Source organism: Varanus komodoensis, unplaced genomic scaffold, assembly GCF_004798865.1.
Source record: "Varanus komodoensis strain SLA01 unplaced genomic scaffold, ASM479886v1 scaffold52, whole genome shotgun sequence".
Taxonomy (NCBI): domain Eukaryota; kingdom Metazoa; phylum Chordata; class Lepidosauria; order Squamata; family Varanidae; genus Varanus; species Varanus komodoensis.
Window position 1 is genome coordinate 4617527 of NW_025336114.1, and position 21245 is coordinate 4638771.

The following is a 21245-nucleotide window of genomic DNA, read 5'->3' on the forward strand; positions in this document are numbered from 1 at the left end:
TGACTTCAGGTTCCAGTATCTCCAGATTGTTGCATGAAGCCAGGGCAAGCTGCTGGTGTCAGTGCTGGTATACTGAACTAGATGGACTCATGTTCTGACTCGGTGTAACCACCTGCCTATATTCTTATGACTATTGTCAGAGTCCCTGATCATGCTAGAGAGGTCTGGTCACATTCAGGCAAAGGCAAATGGAATTTCAGTTCAGGTTTTGTTGCTCAGTACAGTGAGGTCTAGGTTGGCAGAGTGGGACAAGTACATGCTTGGGGATGGGGTCTGAGTACATGGGTTCACATCCCACTCATGCATTTAGCACAATCTGTTCAGTCTAAAGGTTTCTGGGTAGTTTTGCCATTTTGATTCAGGCTAAAGGCCTGAACAGGGCTTATGTTATGGATATGTAGCTCAGAAGTAGCCGTTTGAACTGTGATATACTGTATGGCCCAGTTTTGAGAAAACTGGATGTCCTCCAGATTTTTTTGGGCTCTGATGTAATGCTGAGAGCCCCAAGCTGTTGTTTTTGGAAAATGTCACATTCTTGCCAAGGGCACCTTGTCTGAGGCAGCTCAGGATTTTAACATCTCCATGACAACCATAGGACTGCCCCAACATGTCATCAGTCCAATTCACGTAGCAGGGTGTACACACACTCTTTTTGGAAGGGCTTGAGGATACAAAAGTGGAGGACCTATTAAGATCATTAGCTTTCAGAGGCTAATGGATCCAGATGGTTTCCAGAGGACTTTACGGGGGTTCTAGCTGATAAGACTGGAGGTCCTATCAAAGGCCTGGATGGAATACAGAGATGACTCTGGGAGCTGACACAATCACTCAGGGATGCCCCTTTTTGAAGGGCTCATATGGCTCTGTGGTATACTTGGAGCTGAGAGTGATGAAATAAAATGGGACCCTGTTGAGTGCAAATAGTGAAAACGTCCTAATGGATGGAGGCAAAGCCTGATATAATCAGTTATACTCAGTGGCAATGAGTATAGCAAAGAACATCATCTCACTGCTTCTATTCACCTTTCTTCTGGTCAGTGGAACTTTTTAGGTTGTCCAGGGCTTTTTACTTGTTGGCCCTAAGGACACTGGGGACCCACCTGGAAGACTTAACAGCTTTAGGCCAATGGCATTTGTTCATTCCTGAGTTAGGTTGTTGAGCAGGTGATTGCCTACTAGTACCTGGTACTCTTGGATGAAACTGGTTGTGTGAATCCATTTCACTCTGAGTTCAGGATGGATTTTGCCATGGAAGCAGCTTTAGTCACCTTGTATGATCTCTCCAAGTTAGGAGAGAAATGGAGTGTGTGACCCTGTTGATACTCCTGGTTCTCTTGAAGACTTTCAATAATCAATGGTATTCTTCTGAAGCAAGTGTATGAGCTAGGAGTGGAGGTACTAAAATATAGTAGGTCCATTCCAACTTGGATGGCTTTACTGTATCCGTGTTTTTCTTTTTGGGAACTGCAGTGAACTGCCTAGAAAGCTTTGACTGTCAGGTGGTAGAGAAGTGAAATATATACATACATAAGAATGCAACTCCCAGCATTGCTGATGATTATGTTGGCTGGGGCTAATGGGAACTGAGGTCTAAAATATCTAGATGGCAGTGGTTTGGGAAGGCTGGCATAGATGCTGTTGCTCCATAGAACTCTATTTGCCAACAGTAAAGAGTAATGAGTTCAGTAACCCTATCTGGTAAATGTATGTAGGAATCCAGCTTTTGCCCTTTTTCCCTGAAACTTGAACTCTTTCAGTTGGATCCAGAATAAAGTAGTTGAACCCATTTTCTATTAACTTAAATGGGAATTGAGTGCAATTAATTTAGTGTAGATCCAATCCCTAGTTCCTCTGTCTTGAGAAAATACATTCTGATTAAGGAACTGATTCTTGCAAAATTAAGCACTAAAATGCAGTGAAAGCAAGTGAGTTAGTATATTTTGTGGAAGATTTGATCTAATATCCACCTGTACAGTCAGCTTGTTAAGTGCTTCTTGCTTTAGGGTTGTTCTTTCAAGCAGGTTGTCAAACCGGCCAAAAATTCATATTAGGTTATGAAATAATCATTCAGATAGCAAATACATGAAAAGCTAAGCCTTAATGTCTAACTTGCAGAAGATGGCTGCCTTTCTTCTGTGAGAGACCTGTAAGAACATGAGAAAGGGTTTGTTCAGATCAAGAGTTCATCCAGTCCAGCATTCTGCTTCTACAGTGGCTAGACACCTGCTTGTGGACCCCCTAGGAAAGTAAAGCCTGATTTGCTTCAGTCATCTTTTCATAGCAGTCTTTAGATTGCAGAAATTTGCAGAGGATGTTGGTTTTTTGAAAGTTCTTTTCTGTCTGTCACATGGGCATGGAACCCAAAATGCATGCAATTTAATTAGCTGAAGTATAAAGTAGCACTTTGCAATATTAAGGGTCTTCCTTGTCTGCTCTTAATTAATGTTAAGTATTATTGGGTTTCTGGGAATTAGCCATTCCTTCCCCTGAGACACTGTGTTGTTGCTTAACACTTTAGTGGGTCCCTAATGGCTTCAGCAAATTTAGGTCACTGGTTACACGCAAGCATGTGATATAGAGCTGCCTCTAACATCTTAGAAACCTGTATTGCTTACTTTTAAAAGTTTTTTTAGTAGATCAGCATTTACCATATAAAGTTTCAAATAGACTTTTAGAAATGAAAATGCTGTCCTTTTCCATCTTACATCTCAGTAACTGATTTGCTTGTTTTTTTTTTTTTTTTAAGTCCATAGTTTGTTTCTATAGCACTAAAAAGTACAGACTCTGGTGGGCATTTGTTTATAAATGGTGTTAGGATGAGCAACAGGGGTTTTTTTCTGCCTTAGCAAGGCAAAATCTCTCTCCTCTCCATCCTTAATGTGCTGTTTTTGTAGGCATGGAAAGATTTGTTCCAATATTATTATTACCTTTATACCCACCTTTCTTCCTCTTGCAAGGAACCCAGGATGGTTTACAAGGTTCTCCTCTCCATTTTATCCTCTCAACAACAATCCTATGAAGTAGGTTGGGTTCAAGTTGGCCTGAGTCATCCAGTGAGCTCCATGGCTGAAGGACAACTAAAACCCAGACTTCCAACACTCTGTGCACTTTGCCACACTGGCTCTAAGTAGGCTTTCCCACTAAACTACTGACGCTATATTGCTTGTTGAAATGCTTTCTAGCTGTTTTACTGGTATTCTGAATAGCTGCTTTTGTGAACATCCTTGAGTATAATTGACCAGACATAAATTTTGAAATAAACTCATTCAAAAAATCCTTAGCTTTTCAGGTTTTTAGCAGTTCTTATGCAAAATTTGAACCATCAGTAAAAGTTTAGATCATCCATAAATGGAATATTATAGCTCAGCATTTTACGTTGTTTCTGTTTTATCAGAAAGAGAGTCAGTGTGTATGTGTTTCTTTGAGGAATGTAAAATATATAATTTGTGATCATAATTTCTTCTGTAATATCAACCCTACACAATGATACAAGTTCAGAAGTTTATATGACCCTTGGAGCATTTCTTATACAAAAGCTGTACACCATTATAAGCAGTGATATAAAAATTTTCAAAGTTATTTTCCTGTATACATGGTTTGAATGTCAAATGTCTGTTCTTAAATCTGGTTATAGGAGCAGCAACAAGAATACCTACTTATCCCATGTTGCAATGTAGAATAGTGGGATTTCTACATTGCACAATTTACCAGTGTGGTTTGATATTAATTGCAGAGGGTAGAGTTCAGGAGCTTGAACCTGATTATCCTAATGCATTATTCAATCTCCTTTGTGATCAAATTCTGATGAACATATGGAGACTTAATTCTATAGGTTCCACTACACTGAATAGCACCTTCTTATTAGTGCCAGGAATAACGTAATTCAATTAGCTGCCAGAGATATCTGAATCTAATCTTTCCAGAATTAGAAGATCAGTATAAGACATATTGCAGAATTATGAAATGTTATGTATTGCTAATTTGCTTCTTTGGCACAGAACAAAGGTCTCTGTTAGTACGCCATCTTTATGTGGCAGATTTTAAGAAACAGTAGGCCAGAATCTTTTTACAACAACCTGTTGTAACAAGCATGTGATTTAAAAAGAATGACTGGATTTCTACAACATATCAACCTGTTGGTATGGGCTACCAGGCCATCTGAACCCATAATGCTTTTAATGGAGTGGCTTATTTTCAGACGATAAGCCACACTGACAACCCATTACTTGTTCTAGGGGTTGTTCAACCCATGATGTGCTGTCATATTAGACGAAGTTGGCAGAGTAATTGGGGATTGGCTAGCAAGATGTTTGGCAAAAGTAGTAAAAACTGCTTGGCACTCTTTGATCGTGCCTCTACCAAAGCCAATGACAGTTCTACTCATGCCTGAGTGGCACTTTGAAGGGGCCATCAATAGTTTGCCCACTTTAAAAAATGGCTTCAAAGTATGTGCAAACATCTTTGTATTTTATTTGTAAAAAATTGGATGGTGGTTCTTTTGCAGATGTACAAGTGTGCTGTTATGGCATTGTGGTACTCGTATATGTAGTATTGCCTGGTCAATGCTCTTGTCAATTTCGGCTGTCAGTCTTCAGCAGACTGAGGGCATGAGACTGTATATTGCCAACATTGTGTACAGTTGACCTCTGTCAGTTGCTGAGCTGTCAGTTGGAAATCACTGGCTAAGGGGAAGAGGGTCACAGTGTAAGTGCACCGAAAGGGAGTGAGCTGAAAATCTTGCCCTTAGCCATGTAATCCTTTCTGTTTCTAATGTTAAACTTGATACTTCTCAGTGTTTTCCACCTTTGGGACATTTCCCTGAGACTCCAACTACTCCAGAAAAGGGAGATCTTAAGGCCACACTTCTGTTTTTGGCAGCTCCTTTTTGGAGCAGTTACTGTGGTTTCATGACAACTGTCAAAAATACCCCCCCGCCTGCTGCCCCAAGAAGGTAGCTGAATGGTGTATTGGGCTACATTTAGGGGTTTCCCATTTGATTTGTCCTGTTTTGCCAGCATTAATATTTTTAAATAAACCCTATCTGGAATATTTGCATATTTTTGGACAAGATAATATACATAAATACTGAGACTGTATGGTAAATGGCAGGGGAAATACAACATAAATTTCTTCTCCACTTACTTTGTGAGCTTGCAGTCAGCCAATAATTCCCCTCCACTAACTGCTCAGCCATAAAACCTGCATATATTTCCCTGCCCAATAAGAAAGTGCACACTTCCCAGAGTTTAAAAGAAGTGTGGCTGATTTGGAAATGCTTCAAGTTGTAGGACTTTTCTGTCCAAACATGCATTGCATCTTAAGTATATTTGTACAAACAGAAAGACATTTTTGGCTATGGTCCCTTTTCTTTTGAACACACCTCTTAAGCAAGTTCAACAGCCGTTTATTTCACAATCATTTCTGCTCCAGATTGAGACAATTTTTTCTGTTCAGGCATTTAAATTTTTATTGTGCCTGTCTGCATTAGTGTTATAGTTTGGTTGCCTCTCAATTTTGTTTTGATACTAAATAAGGGTTTTTGTTTTCTTTATCATACTGTGCTTCTATTATGTCCCACTACTCTGGAAACTTTCAGGATTTGGGCCATCTAGGAATTCATAAAATAAATATGTTTGGGCTTTGTGCATATAGCTGATAGAATATCAATAAAGATGTGAATCTGGTTGTGCAGCTCACTGAACTATCTGGATGTGACTTTTGATGGAGGGAATGAGGGGGTGCATCTGTTCAGCACTACTGAGTATACAGATTGGCACCTAGCACTGGTTTGTCACTCCTCTGCATAATGTTAGACCAGAGAAGGAACATGACTGAAAGCAATGCAAGTTGTGCTTTGTTTATAAATAATTGGGAATCAGAACTGAAAACTACAACTAATTTAAACATTCAAAACTCTTTGCTAAAGTTACACACAAGTGACAATAGTAATCAAGAGAAAAATACAGTTATGGGGTCTTCATGTAGGTATTTGTATCCATGCCTCTCTTCCCTAAAATCTATGGATTATACATTGTTTGAATTATGTGTCATTCTAATAAATATAGTAAGGGTTGATATATATGAAGTGTTGCTGTTTTGATTGTTTCAAAATACAGGGGAAGAATTCAGTAAACTAAAAGGTCACAGAGCAATTGAATTATGGAACTCATTGCTACACGTTATGATTGAAATGAAGTTTTGGTAAGTTAGAAAGAGATACTCAAAAGCAAATAACTAAGTTCTGATTATTTCCTCTTTCATAATTAGTGGTGCAATTACTTTCCATTTAAAAATCAGAGTACTATAACAACATTTTCACAAAGAAAAGTAAAATCCTGCAACCAGAGTAAATCATACTTTTTTAAAATGACATATATCCACTTATTTTCCAGTATTTATTCTACTTTTATTATTTTTGGAGAAGGAGCTGAAGCCCTGGCTGTTGTCCCCTTTCTCTTCAGCTTCTGAGAATTGCCCACCACTAGACTTATAGGACCTAGAAACTTCACCCAGTATTACATTCCATGTTGGCTCGGTGTGAGTATAGAATGGCACAATCCATGCAGTCTTTGCTTTAATATGTCGCCCTTGCTTTAATGCATTGGTTTAGGTGAGGTGTAAAGATAATTTTTAGGACTTAGAAGTATGAGAATTTCTTATTTGATTAGTTTCCTTAAAGTAATCAATAGGGTATTCACAGCATTCAAGTGAGAACTTGGCTCCTAGTACAACATTAGGGGCTTTATAAGTAATTAATCAACAACTTGGGATAGATAAGCTTTTCATAAAGTTGCTTAGAGTGAAAACCCATTTTCTTGAAGCACACATTGATTAGCTTTGAAGAACACTTTAAGCCATAGTAGTTTAACAAATCATTGAAGCCTGGCATTATTTCTGTGTGAGGTTGTTGTAGGGTTTAGTTAACCCACTGTGGCTTAACATGTCATCTGAACCCAGATGTTACTTTCCTTGTGCTTCCAGGCAATCAGCTGGGGAGATGTATGGCAAGAATGGCAGAAATTTGTGGCTTCTCCTGTTTCCGTGAACAACTTTGTTTCCCCGTCTCTGCCTGACGAGAGATTGCTTTCAGTCTGCTAAAGCCTGCCCTCCACCCCCAAATTTCCCTGGCAACTGATGTTGCTGTGTCAAATTGGCTGTCCCCAAAGCACCCTTAGGAGCAGAGTCCTGAGGTTTTCTGTGGGGGAGGTAAGGTCTTGTGACTTATCTTCATTTGCCAATGTCAGGGCATGTTCTTCATGGAAACATGCTTCCCCACAAACTCCATGATGATTCTGCTGCAAAGGATATCTCCTACACCCCAACCTTCTTCTTTTAAACTGGTGTCTAAAAATATGCTTTGCAAGATTTTATATACTTAAAACTTGGATTGGAGTCTTGTGGGAACAGATGTACTACAAACATCATTGCTTCAGGTGCTAGTGAAAAAAAGGAAATTGGTCTGTGGGAAGCACCCTGTGAAGCAGAATCATCAGGGTTTTGTTTTGTATTTTTTTGTGAGGGGAGATCGCACGCCAATGGGATGCCCTCATCTCAGTAACTACGGATAATGCAGCACAAGTCCCCCTCTCCTAAAAAAAGATGTCTGGTTTGCGTGTGTGTGGGGAGACACTGTTGCAGAGGCAGGGCCAGAGAGGGACAGATATAACTTAATGCCCAATTATTTGACAGCAGCTTAGGTGAGCTGGCCAATTGGTGGTGTCTGGCATTTCTGCCATCATACCCACAACTGCCCAAAAGCTCCCCTGAGGTGGTGCACACTCTATCTAGGAAGGGATTCAGTTTGGAATCAACTTCTGGACTGGTACTTTCCTTCTCTCATTAGCTGGCTCATTAACTAGATGGATTGTCTTTTGCTAATGAGCTCTGCAGTACTCTTGCTGTATTACCAGGCTAGTACGTCTGGCCTGCTTTACCCCAATCAAGCCTGCAATTAGCAGCCTTTCATCTTGATCAGCTTGGAAGGCCAAAGGGGAGGGATGGGGAAAGAGACCAGCCAACAACACAGCTCCTGAAATCAGGCACTCATCTGTGCATGTTTGCATGCCAGTCCTTCTCCAGCTTGGTCATTGCAGACAATGGACTGCCTGTCCTCTTGCTCATCTTCAGGGACCAAGATGTGGTCCTTCACCCATGGCTAATGTCACCAAACAGGAAAGCAGAACTTGACTACTAGCTGTGCAAGGCTTCCTGTGTAGCAGGTGTATGGCTGCCTATCTGGCTTGAGGGTGCTCCCCATACACTTTTCTGGATATTGAGGAAGACCTTGTTGCAGAAGTGATGGTGATCTGCTGAATCCTGCTCAACCTTTTCAAGTTGAGGGGGATGCCCTGCTTCAGAACCACTCCAGGTTCTCTGGTCCAGCAATGGAGAGTGTTGCTGTCTCCATACAAGAGATAGCATCCCTTCCAGCTAACCAAACAGTCAACTTGTGAGGAAGTGTGACCAATCTATGTTGCAATAGCAGGTGGACTTGGAACCTATGTGGATATTGTGCCTGAATGGGCTGTGAACTTCCTCTTGAATTGACTGGTGGGTTAGGGGCTTTTGCTTAGGTCTACAGCACACAAAGCAGTAGTCACCTTACCCCAAGCCAAGCACACTCTTCCTCCTCCCTAGGTTTGGGCAGTCATGGGGCAAACATAGAATCATAGAATAGTACAGTTGGAAGGGGTCAAGAAGGGGATTGTATCCAACCCCCTGCTAGTGCAAGACACCAGGTTATACCATCCCATTCAGATGGCTGTGCAGTTTCTTTTTGAATGTCTTTAATGTGGGAGAGCCCACAACCTCTCTAGGCAGCTGGTTCTACTGTTGCATTGCCTTGAGCTGATCATTCTGTGTCTTACAGTCTGGCATGAGCAAGAAGAGACATCCTTCCTCTCTGTGGCAGCCTTTCAGGTATTTATAAAGTGATATCATTGCCCTGCTCTGTCTTCATTTCTCAAGGCCAAATATACCTAGTTCTCTCAGTCTCTCCTCGTAGGGCAATGTTTCTAAACTCTGAATCATTTTTGTTGCCCCCTCTGAACCCTTTCTAATTTTTCTGCATCTTTCTTAAATCTTGATGCCCAGAACTGGACAAGGTTTCTAGATAAGGTCTGACTAGTGAATAGGGGAACTGTTACTTCGCATGATTTGGAAGTAGTATTACTGTTAATGCACCCCAAAATAGCATTTGCTGTTTTTGTAGCTGCATCACATTTTTGGCTCTTATTTAGCTTGTTGCCACAATAACTTCAAGTTCTTTTTCAGTTCTGTTGAGCTACCTAGTCCCCATATTGTTTCAATACATTTGGTTTCTTTTTCCTAGGTGGAGGACTTGGCATTTGTCCCTATTGAATCTTATTTTGTTGCTTTCAGACCAGCATTCAAGCTTATCAAGATCACTCTGGATTTTCATTCTGTCTACCAGGCTGTTCACTATTCCACCCAGTTTTGTATCATGTACGAGTTTGATTATTGTTCCTTGTACTTCCTCTTCTGAATCAGTGTTAAAGAACACTGGACCTAGGACTGAACCCTGCGACACCCTACTGGTTACCTTTTGCCAGTTTGAGAAGGTGCCTTTGATGGGTGCTCGTTGTGCCTGATATAGCAGCCAATTTTGGATCCCCCTAACAGTTTTTTCAGTCTAGTCCACTTTTTGCTAATTTGCTTATCAGGATGTCATGGGGCACTATGTTAAATAAAGTTGAGATAGATTATGTCCACAATGTTTCTGCTGTCCATTTGGAAATTTACCCAGTCAAAAAAATGGGATTAAATTAAACATCAAGGAGAAGTCCATTTCCTTCTACACACCCTTCTCTGTTTTTTGCCCTGCCCCGGATATATGCCGCCTTGTTGTTTTCTACTCACTTTTTCTATCCATTTTTAATCCATAAAGATATTGCCATGAAGCATGGAATTCAGGGAAGGGCATGATGCTGAAGTAGGGGTGGGTGGGTGGAAATTGGGAAGAAAAATGTCCTGTTGAGGGAGGGTTAGGAATGTTTCTGTGAATGGCAGAACTGGGGATGGGGGCAAGGTAGGGGAGATGGCAGAATGGGAGGGAGTTGGGTGCTCTTTCTTGCCGTTTTGCTAGTACAGGCAGCAGAGATGGGAAGAGTTGAAGGGAGGGATTTGGATTTGGTGGAGTCTTAGGGCAGTGATGGGTGGAAGGGAAAGGATGGAGGGAAGAATCAGGAGGCCAGGCCACTGACAGAAGGAAGCACACACTGCAATGGGAGAGCTGGAGGAAAGAACCACTTGGAACATTTTGGCAGCTGCTTCAACAAACCCTTTGGGGTTTTTTTTATTGGGGAGCGGGGAGAAATGGCACCTGACACAATCTGGCAAGGAATAGCAATGACCTGATCATGAAGCAAACTAGTGGAAGAAAAGGTGCTTGCCTAGTGGCCATCAACCAATGAGGAAAAAGCTGGTGTTTGGGCAGCAGTACTAGTGGCACTGGGGTAACTGCCTACCTGTAGTAAAGGTTAAAGAGAAGGAGAAGAGGACAAATGGCAGGAAGAAAAACCCGGGGGTTTCAATTGTCTGTTTGACACACAGGAATTTTATCCTCATTCCATGGGTAACATTCCTAAGGGGGAATTTATGCGTTGTTCAGAATTCCCACCCAGTAGATGAGGTTTTATTCCACAATGAATGTGTACTGTGAAACTGAGTCATTTGGTTCTAGTGCTCTTGATAAGGTTCAAATATAGCAGTGCCTACAAGTGCCTCACCTCCACGCACCACTTTTCACTTAAATTTCAGTTGTCTCTGTTTCAGCCACAGATATTTGAGTGTGCCTGACACTTAAAAAAGAAGAGAAAGAAAGCCCTTGCTTTTCAGTACTGGTGCTTTGCTGTAGCATTGGACAATCATTAACCTTTGATCCTGGCCTCATTTAAGAGAGATAAGCAAGGGATTGCCATTGCTTTTTTAGCTCTCTCTATGGGCTAATATAGTTATGCTGATGCTCAATATTTTGTGATTTGATTTCCCTAGCGTGTTGTGCTGTGAAGGTTTTGTTAGTGCCATTTTGGGTGAGCAGTTCCCACCCTTTATTTCTAATGCTTCTTGGTAGGGAGTGTTAATGAAGCATTGAGTCATACATGTACTCTGCAGCTGTATTTATGCTTGCATTTTTTTTCTCATGTGAAACTTCCCACTGCTGTTATTTCAGTTTGCAGAGCATAAGTACTATGTTTGCTGGTGTTGCCATCATGGTGGTGTTGACTCTGTTATTGCCCTCATGAAAGAAAGTGGTGTTTGGCACTTCAGTAATCATGGATGCTTTGTGATAAGAAGGGTTCTTCCCGTTACCATGACCTGCTATGTAACAAGAAAGGCAGAAAATAGTTGAGAGGGAAATGTTAGTGCCTGAGTGTCATTAATGTAGATTTTCAGTCTTCAGAGATTGTGCATGGAATCTAAACTGTAGGAAATCATATGCTATTTTTTTTTACTTGCTGACTTTACAATAAGGACATTAGGTGATTATAAGTTGGGTGGTCTATATGAGGCAGTCTGTGTTGTTTTCCCAGTTCAGTTGCAGATGGTCTTATTGTATGAAGAAATGTCTAGAATAAAAATGTCAGCTTCACAATGTGTTGCATCTGTATATAGGCTGTATGCATGCCTTCTGTGGATCTGGAGTCAGTGTTTTAGAGCTGGGTTTTTTAAAAAATACTTCTAGTTGAACTCCAGAAAAAGTGGCACAAGTTCCCAGAAACAGAACTGGTAAAGCTATGGCAGATGTCTAGATTTTGTTGTGATTTTTACAAGTGTCTAATGGGTAGTGCTAGTAATATGATCTCTGCACTGTGCTTGGAGCTGTCTTTGAAATGTAGAGCGTTTTACAATATTAACTCAGTGATGCTGGATCAGGGCTTACTGCTCTGGTAGTATTCAAGGGGGTGTTGTTCTAGAGGGATATCTACTTAATGATCCACAATGTTTAACTGGACTTGAGCCAATCCAGATCTCTGTTGATCAGCATTCTTGCCTTGTCCCCAAAGGGAAATTAATCAAATGTCATGCTGAGTTTCACGGCCACTCCAAATGCCTTCAAGGCTCAGCATGATTGTGAGAGTCACTGGGTGAAGCTTCCTCCCCTGAGTATTGCTCTGAACTAGAATTGAAATAGGAGAACATGACATCGAGCAACTTTCTACCCTTGAGGTATGCTGTCTGTCTGAGTTCTGCACTAGGTTCAGTTTTATTTTATTTGACCATTTATGACTCTGTTAACTACACTCCAGGGACATTTATTTTCTGTTTTATGGCAAAACACTGGTTTACCTACTAATTAACATCTTCTAAAAAGTTCTAAACAATTCCAACCTGATCCTATGGCTATATAGAAGCAAGTCCTGCCCTGTTCCATAGCACATACTTCCACAGAGTGCATGTAAGTGCAACCATACTTGTTATCCAGTTGATGTCACTCTCCTGGCAGAAGACATCCATCAGCAGACTGAGGAAGGGGTCTTGTGCAGGAATTCATCTTCCACTGCCACCTCCCATGCTATTCTGAACGGTTCCCCAGCCATCTGGAGGATGTGGGGAGGAAGAATCACACTCCCCTCCCCAGTTAATAGAAGCCTTTCATTAGTAGAGCGAGACCAGTTGAGTACCACCCATTGCCAGTGGTAACCCAGGGATAGGGAACTCTATTGGGCATGGGTGTGTTGGTTGCCTAGGCTGTAGTTCTTTTGGCTGGCACTTTGGCTGGGAGGTCAACTTCGTTTGCCCTTTGCCTTTCTCTGTGTAGGAAAGGTGAAGTGTACTTGCTGGTATTGATGAAATCCCTGCAAGTACCAGTTGAGCGCAGAGCTACTTTGTTTTTTCTTTCCCTTCCCTCAAGTATTTTCAGTGAGCATTTGTAGGTGCTGGCGGAGCCCTGACCCCAGGACTCAGTCAGCTCTTGGAAGCCTTGGTTAGGTGCACAGCTTTCTGGGGAAGCCTCCCTGACCCATCTAGATGAAGCTTGTTGTGGAGTGGAGCTAAAAGAAACCGTTTCGATATCACTATGCTTGGGCATGGCAAGTATCTGAGGTCACAACAAGTGCTTTTGTGGACAGCCAAGCAATTCTATGGCTTTAATGGGAAAGAGTTTAAGACAAGTATAAAGTGTAGTGAGATTATAGTCTTGGTGGGGGCTAGCGTTATATAACTCTAGGTCTGCAGAGAATGTGTGGCGATCAAGCTAATCAACTATCAGTGTCTGAAGTTTTGCTGGTTCAATCATGAAATATTACAATCTAGAAGAAATACCTTAAAATTCTAGCTTTTTTATTTGCTTGGTAACAGTTGCTGTCTTCAGTATCACTGAATTCTGAGTTCGTCATTGCTAAAGTGCAAGTGATTGTGACCTAATTACGTTTATGAAGAGAAAGTCATGACTTGTACTATGTTTACTCTCTATAAATAGAAGGTTAAAAAAAAAAGCTTTAAAACACGTTAAAATGCCTAATGCGCCAAAATCTATTGGAACTTATAATGCACTTTAGAAGAGGCTAGTTGTCAGCATGAAAAAATTAGAATTTAGAAGCATGCAACCATGGGTTTGCAACATAATATCCCTGCGGGTTACAATCAGTTGTGCTGTTTTGCCAGTGGAAGGGAACTACTAATAGGATTTCTTCTCCCCAACAAATCTGCACGAGAAGTATCTCCTCCCCTGCCCCCCACCCCAGAGCAGCTTTAGGGCACAAACAAGGGACTGCAAGGTGGGGAGAAGACAGAGAAATCTTATTACATAAAGGTTGAATATAACTCATTGTATTCTCAACCTCAGCCAGAGTTTTATCTAGCCAGCCCAGAACAGGAGCCTTGGGGCACTTCCACTGCCCCACTGTCCTGGGTGGGGGGTTGGGTAAACTTTGCTTTAAAACTGATGCGCATATGATGTCTTACCCTCCCTACATCAGAAGATAAGACATTGGCCATATGGAGGGCTTCTCTTGAAACTACCTTTAACTCCGTTTTATTTCATCACCTTGTTCTTCTATTCCTTTTTTCCAAACATCAGTCAGTTTTCTGTTCTGTTCTGTTGAGCGTGCTTATCTTCACTGGACTGTTTGCCTTCTCTCCCACCATTCTGGGATGGGTGGAGCAGAAATTTGTGTCGAACCTCAGCTTCATAAAATTCTTTGATTATTGAATCCACGTTCAACTGTCATGTTAATCCCTAGGGATATTTAAAAATAGCCTTTCGGTGCAAATGAGACAATTTCTTATCCAGAGAATAAGAAGCTTCATTTTGCTCTTCCTATATTTGTAACTGAGTTTACAAGAGCTGAGCAGGGCTGTCAAGGACAGGGCCTTGTGGAGAGCATTCATTCATAGGGTTGCCAAAAGTCAGCGATTACTTGACTGCATGTAAAACAACAACAGTATTTGTATCTTTCACCCTTTCTGCCCACTCCATTCCATTCCTCCTTTACCAAATCAGTTGTTTTCCATAGTCAGACAACTTTCCAGACCTGCACAGTCCTTAAGTGGTTGTTTTGGGGTTACTCCCCTTAGAAAGTTCTCTTGGGGGTACTTCCCTGAGGAACATTTCTACCTGTTTTGGGGGCATCTGCAAATCCTGGGGCTACCTTTAGTCTGCTGGCTTGAGTCTCCTTTTCAGTGTGGATAGAGCTGTTCTGTCTGCAGGTCTTGGAACAAGGAAAGCTTGACCTTAGAAAGAGGAGTAAGTGGGTCCTTGCCAACAACGACAACAACAAAAGTGTATTGTATAGTGCTTCTTTCAGGCTTCCAAACTGCTCCATTTCATTCCCCTTCCCCCAATTTCCTTTTCTCTGCTCCAACAGTCAGTCAGTTTTCTGTGCCCATTGAGCACATTCAGTCCTCACTCAACGGAGATCTGGATTGGGTGAATAGAATTGTGTCCAGTGCCTGCTCTGTCAAAGTTGTGGATTTCTTCATTGCTTTCCCTGGGAAACTCTCTCTTCCATCCCTGAAGGCATTAAAATGTCTTGATGTGAAGAAGATAATGTACTGTCCAAATAATGAGAATGTTCTCTCTGACCTATTAATTTCTGAGACTCTTTCTCCCTCTACCTTATTTATTTATTTAAAACATTTTTATGGCGCCCAGTTATGCAACAGCACCTCTGGGCGGCTCACAACACAAGATAAAAACACAATGAAACATAATAAAAACATATTACACATTAAAAACAACAATAAAACACAGTAAAACATACAAAACAAAGGTCTACGGAAATTAGTTATTAAAATATTTTCTTAAAATTAAAGGTTTTCAACTGGTGCCGAAAAGAAAGTAAGGAAGGCACCAGGCAAACCACCTTGGGGAGAGCATTCCACATGTGGGGAGCAGCTACAAAAACGGCCCTCCTCCTAGCGGCCATCCCTCTCCCTTTCTTCAGGGATGGCTCACCTTCCCCAGCTATTTCCTCCTTCAAGTTTTATTTTCATTTCCCATCCACTTTATTACATGTTGGAAAACATTCCCCTGCTTCTGTGTGTCTTGATTTGCACCATTACGTTTGTGTCTGTGTAGTATTTATGTACTTATTAACATTTATTTACTGCCTATTTGCTACCTTAAAATAATAAAAATAGGAACAGTAAAAATAGTTGAAAAATGAAATGCACAGTCTTAAAGAATAAATTTAAGGGAGATACTTTAATCCAAGAGTGGCAGCTATTGTAGTTCTTGAGGGAAAGCTTTCCATAGTTCAGAGGACTGCAAAGAGAAAGTCTTTTCATGCATACCTGGCAAATAGACTGCAGAGGGCAAAGGCACCCTTGAAAGGACCTGTGGTCCCCTTCTATTTCCAGGCATTGTTGCATGCTCTGGTATATGTCTACTCATGAGATCTGTTCTTTTTTGGAGTATAATGCCAATTTCTGAATCTTTTCTTCTTTTCTAAACCCTATCTACATAATTCTATCCAAACTGTTTTCCTACTTCTTACACCCTGGATTCCTTACCTTCCCAATTCTCTTTCAGGTTTCTTCATGTAGCTATTAATTAATTAATTAATTAATTTAGACAGCTTATATGCCACCCCCTTCGCATAAGCCTCGGGGCGGCTTACAGTCATTAAAATCCCACATATAAATACAGTAAATACATAGAATACATAAAATAGTGGAAACAGCCTGGCCAGTTTAAAATCAATGAATAAACCTTAACAATTAAAATAGCGTTTAAATAAAAAGGTCTTGGCCTGGCGCTGAAAAGCAAGTAACGACAGCGCCAGGCGGACCTCACTGGGGAGCGCATTCTGTAGGTTGGGCGCCACCGCAGAGAAAGCCCTCCTCCAAGTACTCACCCTCCTAATATCCTTCACGGAGGGTTCCCAGAGAAGGGCCTCTGCCGCCGATCTCAAGGGGCGGGAGGGCATATATGGACGCAGGCGCTTCTTTAGGTAACCAGGACCTAAGCCGTTCAAGGCTTTGTAGGTGATAACCAGCACCTTGAATTGGGCCCACCCACAAAGTCCCAGGCCAGCGGCCCCGAACCGGCATCACTGCCCTTAGGCCTTTGCCCTTAGGCCATTGCCCTTAACCTGCTGGCCCAAGGCCGGCGGGTTAAAGCCTGTGGCTCCTCCTCCGCACCCCGCCCCCAGACCGGCGCAGCTCTCACCCACGCCGGGGGGGTGGGCGGAGCAGGGCCTGCAGAGCACTCGCTGGCCAGGTGGTGGTAGTGGGCCGCCAGCATTCCGGCGGTGGTCTTCCGGCCGGCAGCGGCAGGTCTTCCCAGGTGGTGAGGGTGGGCAGTCCGTCCCAGTCTGTCCCTCCATGGAGCCGCCGCGGCCGGCGGGTTAAAGCCCGCAGCTCCTCCTCCGCGCCCTGCCCCCAGACCGGCACAGCTCTCACCCATGCCGGAGTGGGGGACAGAGCAAGGCTCGCCGAGCACTCGCTGGCCAAGTGGTGGTGTGGTGGGCTGGCAGTGTCCCAGCGGTGGTCTTCCGGGTGGCGGCAGCGGCAGGTCTTCCCAGGTGGTGAGGGTGGGCAGTCCATCCCAATCCATCCCTCCGAGCTACTCTTGATGTATTTCTTGGAACACATTTGCATTTCAGTTTTGCCTTTTTAAAGTCTCTCTTGCCTGAGTTCATTGCAGTCCTAGTTTAGAGCCAATGGCAGCCATGCAGTCAGCATTCAAGCTGAAATAAAAAGAACCAGTTGATTCTAAAATTTAACCCAATGTTACGCAGCTCTAGACTTTTATGGCCTTGGTGGTTTGTTTCTAAAAGGATAATTCAAGTGACCATTCTGCTTGTATAGAAATGTGTTAATTGGTCATGAGTTTGTCTTTATTGAAAGGCAAGTTTTTCCTCCATACTGCATAACTTCCATCCCTTCAACCTGAGAACTTGTCTACCGCACAGATAAATTTAGTGGGCTTTGCTACAAGGGAAGTTCCTCGAATTGGACATCATTAGCAGAAAGGTCTCCTTCATGATCTCTTATTTCTTACAGCTATTTTTAAGTAGCTCCTTTATGGTTATGGTTATAGTAATGTCTAAGCTAAAATATGAAAAACTATGGTCATTGTCCTAAATGTCAAACCCTTACATTGACAGGTACATGTTCCTTTTTTAGCATAGTTAATATGCTATAATTCAGTTCCTTCTGTTCCATAAAAGCTTCATCTTTCTGTTACACTGCACAAGCTGCTGGAATGTAGATTTTTTTCAGGCTATTGGATTAAAGACTACAGCATAGTATTTGACATTCTAATTAGAATTGTATCACAATTCACAGGCAAGGTAGGAAAGGGCACTTTTTTCTTCTACTGTTTGCAAGAATTCAACATCTTGAGCATGTTTTCTTTGTAGTGTTCTGTAAGATCTGTAGTCAAGACATGGTAAAATTGCTGCCAGAGAGGTATTTTCTTATGGTTGGTACATGCTTGAGCTTGGCACATCACAACTAAGAAATTACATTTTGGAAAGTGGCAGTGGTAGGGTCTTTGGCCCTCAGGCTGGATGGAAGTTTGATGAGGGAATTTGACACACTTCACTGGTACTAAATTATTCTGAAATTCAAGTATTCTGATTTGGCTGGCTGAAAGATTAGGTGATGGTGAGCCGGGCAGCTGGAGAGTAAAATAAAAGCTGGCTGCATCTCCACTTCGTATGCATCAGCAATATTGGACAAAGGTATGCATCAGAGTGCAGCTTGTGACTCACATTCCAGGTAGTGTCAAAATTTGAAACATAATATTGAAAACTGACAGCTGTGAAATCAGTTAGCAGGTAAGGATTGTCTAGAATGTTAGATCATTCAGGCATTGTTCAGCAACCCGAAATAGCTCTGGTAGAGCAGGCAAGCATGACCAGGGAGACAAGACTAATAGTAATAGCTGCAGTGAGCAACTTCTTTTTCTTGACAGTAATTGTTTCTTTTTCAGAGTTATGAATAACTCCTATTGTATTACATTCCTCTGAAATTTAAGTTGCTTTTCAAGTGGATCTTCATAGTTTTTATTTTGTTTTGTTTTGAGAGAATACCTTGACTATTCTTCCTTTCTCTTGTTCAGATCTTTTTTTCAGATGCCTAATCTCTATATTTGTATTTTCTAGATTGGTTAATGGAGCACTCTTATAGAATCCATATGGACTGGAAAGCAGGGATTTTATCTGTGTAGCATGTATGGGTTTGATACATGCTACTGTTGAACACATACCCTGATTTTGTGGGATAGCAGGAATGAGTATTGGGCTTGTGTACACTGGATTCTGTGCATATAGCATTTTCCAGTTTCAAATGAAATGGGTGAAGTCAATGGGCACAGGCCTAAACTTTCTCTGTACATGTTCTGCACAGCTGCAATCTTGTGTGGATCTGCTTTTTAACTTTTGGCTTTAGATCAAACTAAGCCTTCTAAAGCCAATAATGAGTCACTTAAGTGGCCAGCAGGCTTCTGAAGTACCTGTGCTCATTTGAGGAAAATACTTTGGATCCCAGCTTCCAGGCGTCTCACCAGGTGCCTAGAATTTTTCTAGCCCTCCATATGTGAGATTTAGATGATCCATTCTAGGAGACTGATGGAATCTAAATTTCTGGATTTCTGATAGACTTGGGATTTTTCATTGGTAAGAACAGGTGATCCAGCCAATGGAGAAGCCCAGAGGTTCAGTTGTTGGGTGGTATAGAAACTCTGCAAACTAACAATTATAAATGAATGAATGAATAAATGTGGTTATACCTGAAAGCTATTTCTGGCATTGCAGAATGTATTGGAAAGCCAATTGGGATTCCCCACTCTCCTGGCCAACTGGAAAGAAGGGAAGCGGAGGGGAAAGGGGATTTGAAGAGCAGCAACAAAAATAGTTACAGCCAACCAAAAACCCTACTCCCAGGGCCTTGTAGGCACACTCAGACAGACAATGACAAACAATTTCTATCCTAACCAAGACACAGTAACGCTACCTTCTAATGGTGCAGCAGTCATCAGTTTGGAGGAATGACAGCAGAACAGAACCTCTTCCCAAAGAGGAACAAAAAGCAGCTCACTCTTTGGGCTTTATTCTACTCCCATCCCAGCACAGGTCAGCTGACCATATGATGATCAGAAGCCAACTGAGTTGGGCATTTTTTCAGAGACTTCAATCTCTAACATCTTGTTGTGAGCCGCCCTGAGGCTTTGTTGTGATGGGGGCGGCATAAAAATGTTTTAAATAAATAAATAAAATGGGCTGTAATTTGCACATATTTTAACAGCTAATGAATCTTGAACAAATAAGCACACGGTTTGCATGGCTGCAGTGTGATTTGTGCAAAATCAGCCAATTTGTGCAAATCATAATTCACATAAACTGCAACTACACAAATTGGCCAGGGCTGCACAAATTGTATTAGAGCCATGTGGTTTTCAGGAGCAGATTTGTGCCAGTCTACAAGTTAGCTCAACTTGTACCTAAGTCAGTTGGCCTCAGTGCAGAGCTAACGAACTGGAATCTGGCTGTCCAGCCATGCAAATCCATTGGATTTTCAGGTTTCTCCACTGGCCTGTATGAGTTTGTCTTCGGTTTCTTGGCAGGTGAAGCTGCATCCTTCAACAGAGTCTCCACAAAGCTTTAGAGCAGTTAGTTTTGTTATGCAAAAAGCAGCAAAAATACTTCTCCTCAAGTTAAATAACCAAGACTACCATCAGAGGGAGGTGATTCCTTCATTTATTGCAATAGACAGGGAGAGCCCGCTCTTTTGGAATCTCTCCAAAGTACAAACACACAAAGAATCCCCTTTTAACCCTCAACCCGTCTGCCACAGTCCTCCCCATTTCCCTTTTTGGGTAAGGTACTAGGGGGTTACAGTCTTTCCGTCCTCCTACTTCATATCTCCCATCTCATTACATTGTGTTGTAAGCCGCCCTGAGGCTTCGGCAAGGGTCGGCATAGAAATGTAATCATCATCATCATCATCATCATCATCATCATCATCCCACTACATACATCTACATACATCACATGTCCATTATAATTAGCCTATTGTCTATTCAAGTTGTGTGAGTTAATATTTATCAACCTATTATGCCTGCGTGTTCATAAGTACAAGTTCACTAGTTCACTCCTCTCTAACTTCAACTTGCCCTACGACCCCCTGTCTCATAAAACTGCTGGGAGTATGAGATAGAAGGTAGCCATCTTTCTTCAACCCAACTATCTTTTTCTCCCCTCCACATTCCTTGAGACAGGCTTCATGGCTTGGTTGTTTGCCTCACTGTTTCTCAATCACTGAGTTACTTCCTTCAGTTTCCTGCAAACCATTGTCTACAAATCAGAAACTAGGGTCAAGACTGCATGCTGCCTCATCTGCCCCTCCCTAGTGGGAATTCTCTTCTTCCTTTGTCTTAATTGCAATAGTGTTTGAACCTTCAATCTACAGGGAACCTTCAATCTTTCACTATGTTATCTGCTGAAGAACATTCCTTGTTTGCCATGAAAGTATTGTGTACTGCAGAAGATTCTGGGAAAACTCAAGATTATTACACCTAGTTCATACATGAACCTTCATTGACTCCATGAGGAGTTTGTTAGAATGCATCTAAAAGTTATGTAGCTCTATACTGTAGGTTAATGAAGGGAGATAAGCTGATTTAGGGGATATTGTCCATCATTAGTGATGGACAGTATCTAGCATTACAATTCATCATTGAAGAGTCTTGTGCAGCTTCTGAGATGCACTAGAGTTTCTAGAACAGTTTTAAAATGGGTTTATTCTAATCTGATCTTTTTGAGTTAACCTTTTTT

The 21245-nt window shown here is 41.8% G+C and overlaps 1 protein-coding gene across 3 annotated transcripts in view; it reads left to right on the forward strand.

Annotated features, from left to right (window-relative positions):
• PPFIA4 (PTPRF interacting protein alpha 4) overlaps positions 1-21245 on the forward strand; it is a 137696-nt gene that overhangs the window by 7479 nt on the left and 108972 nt on the right. The window lies entirely within an intron of this gene.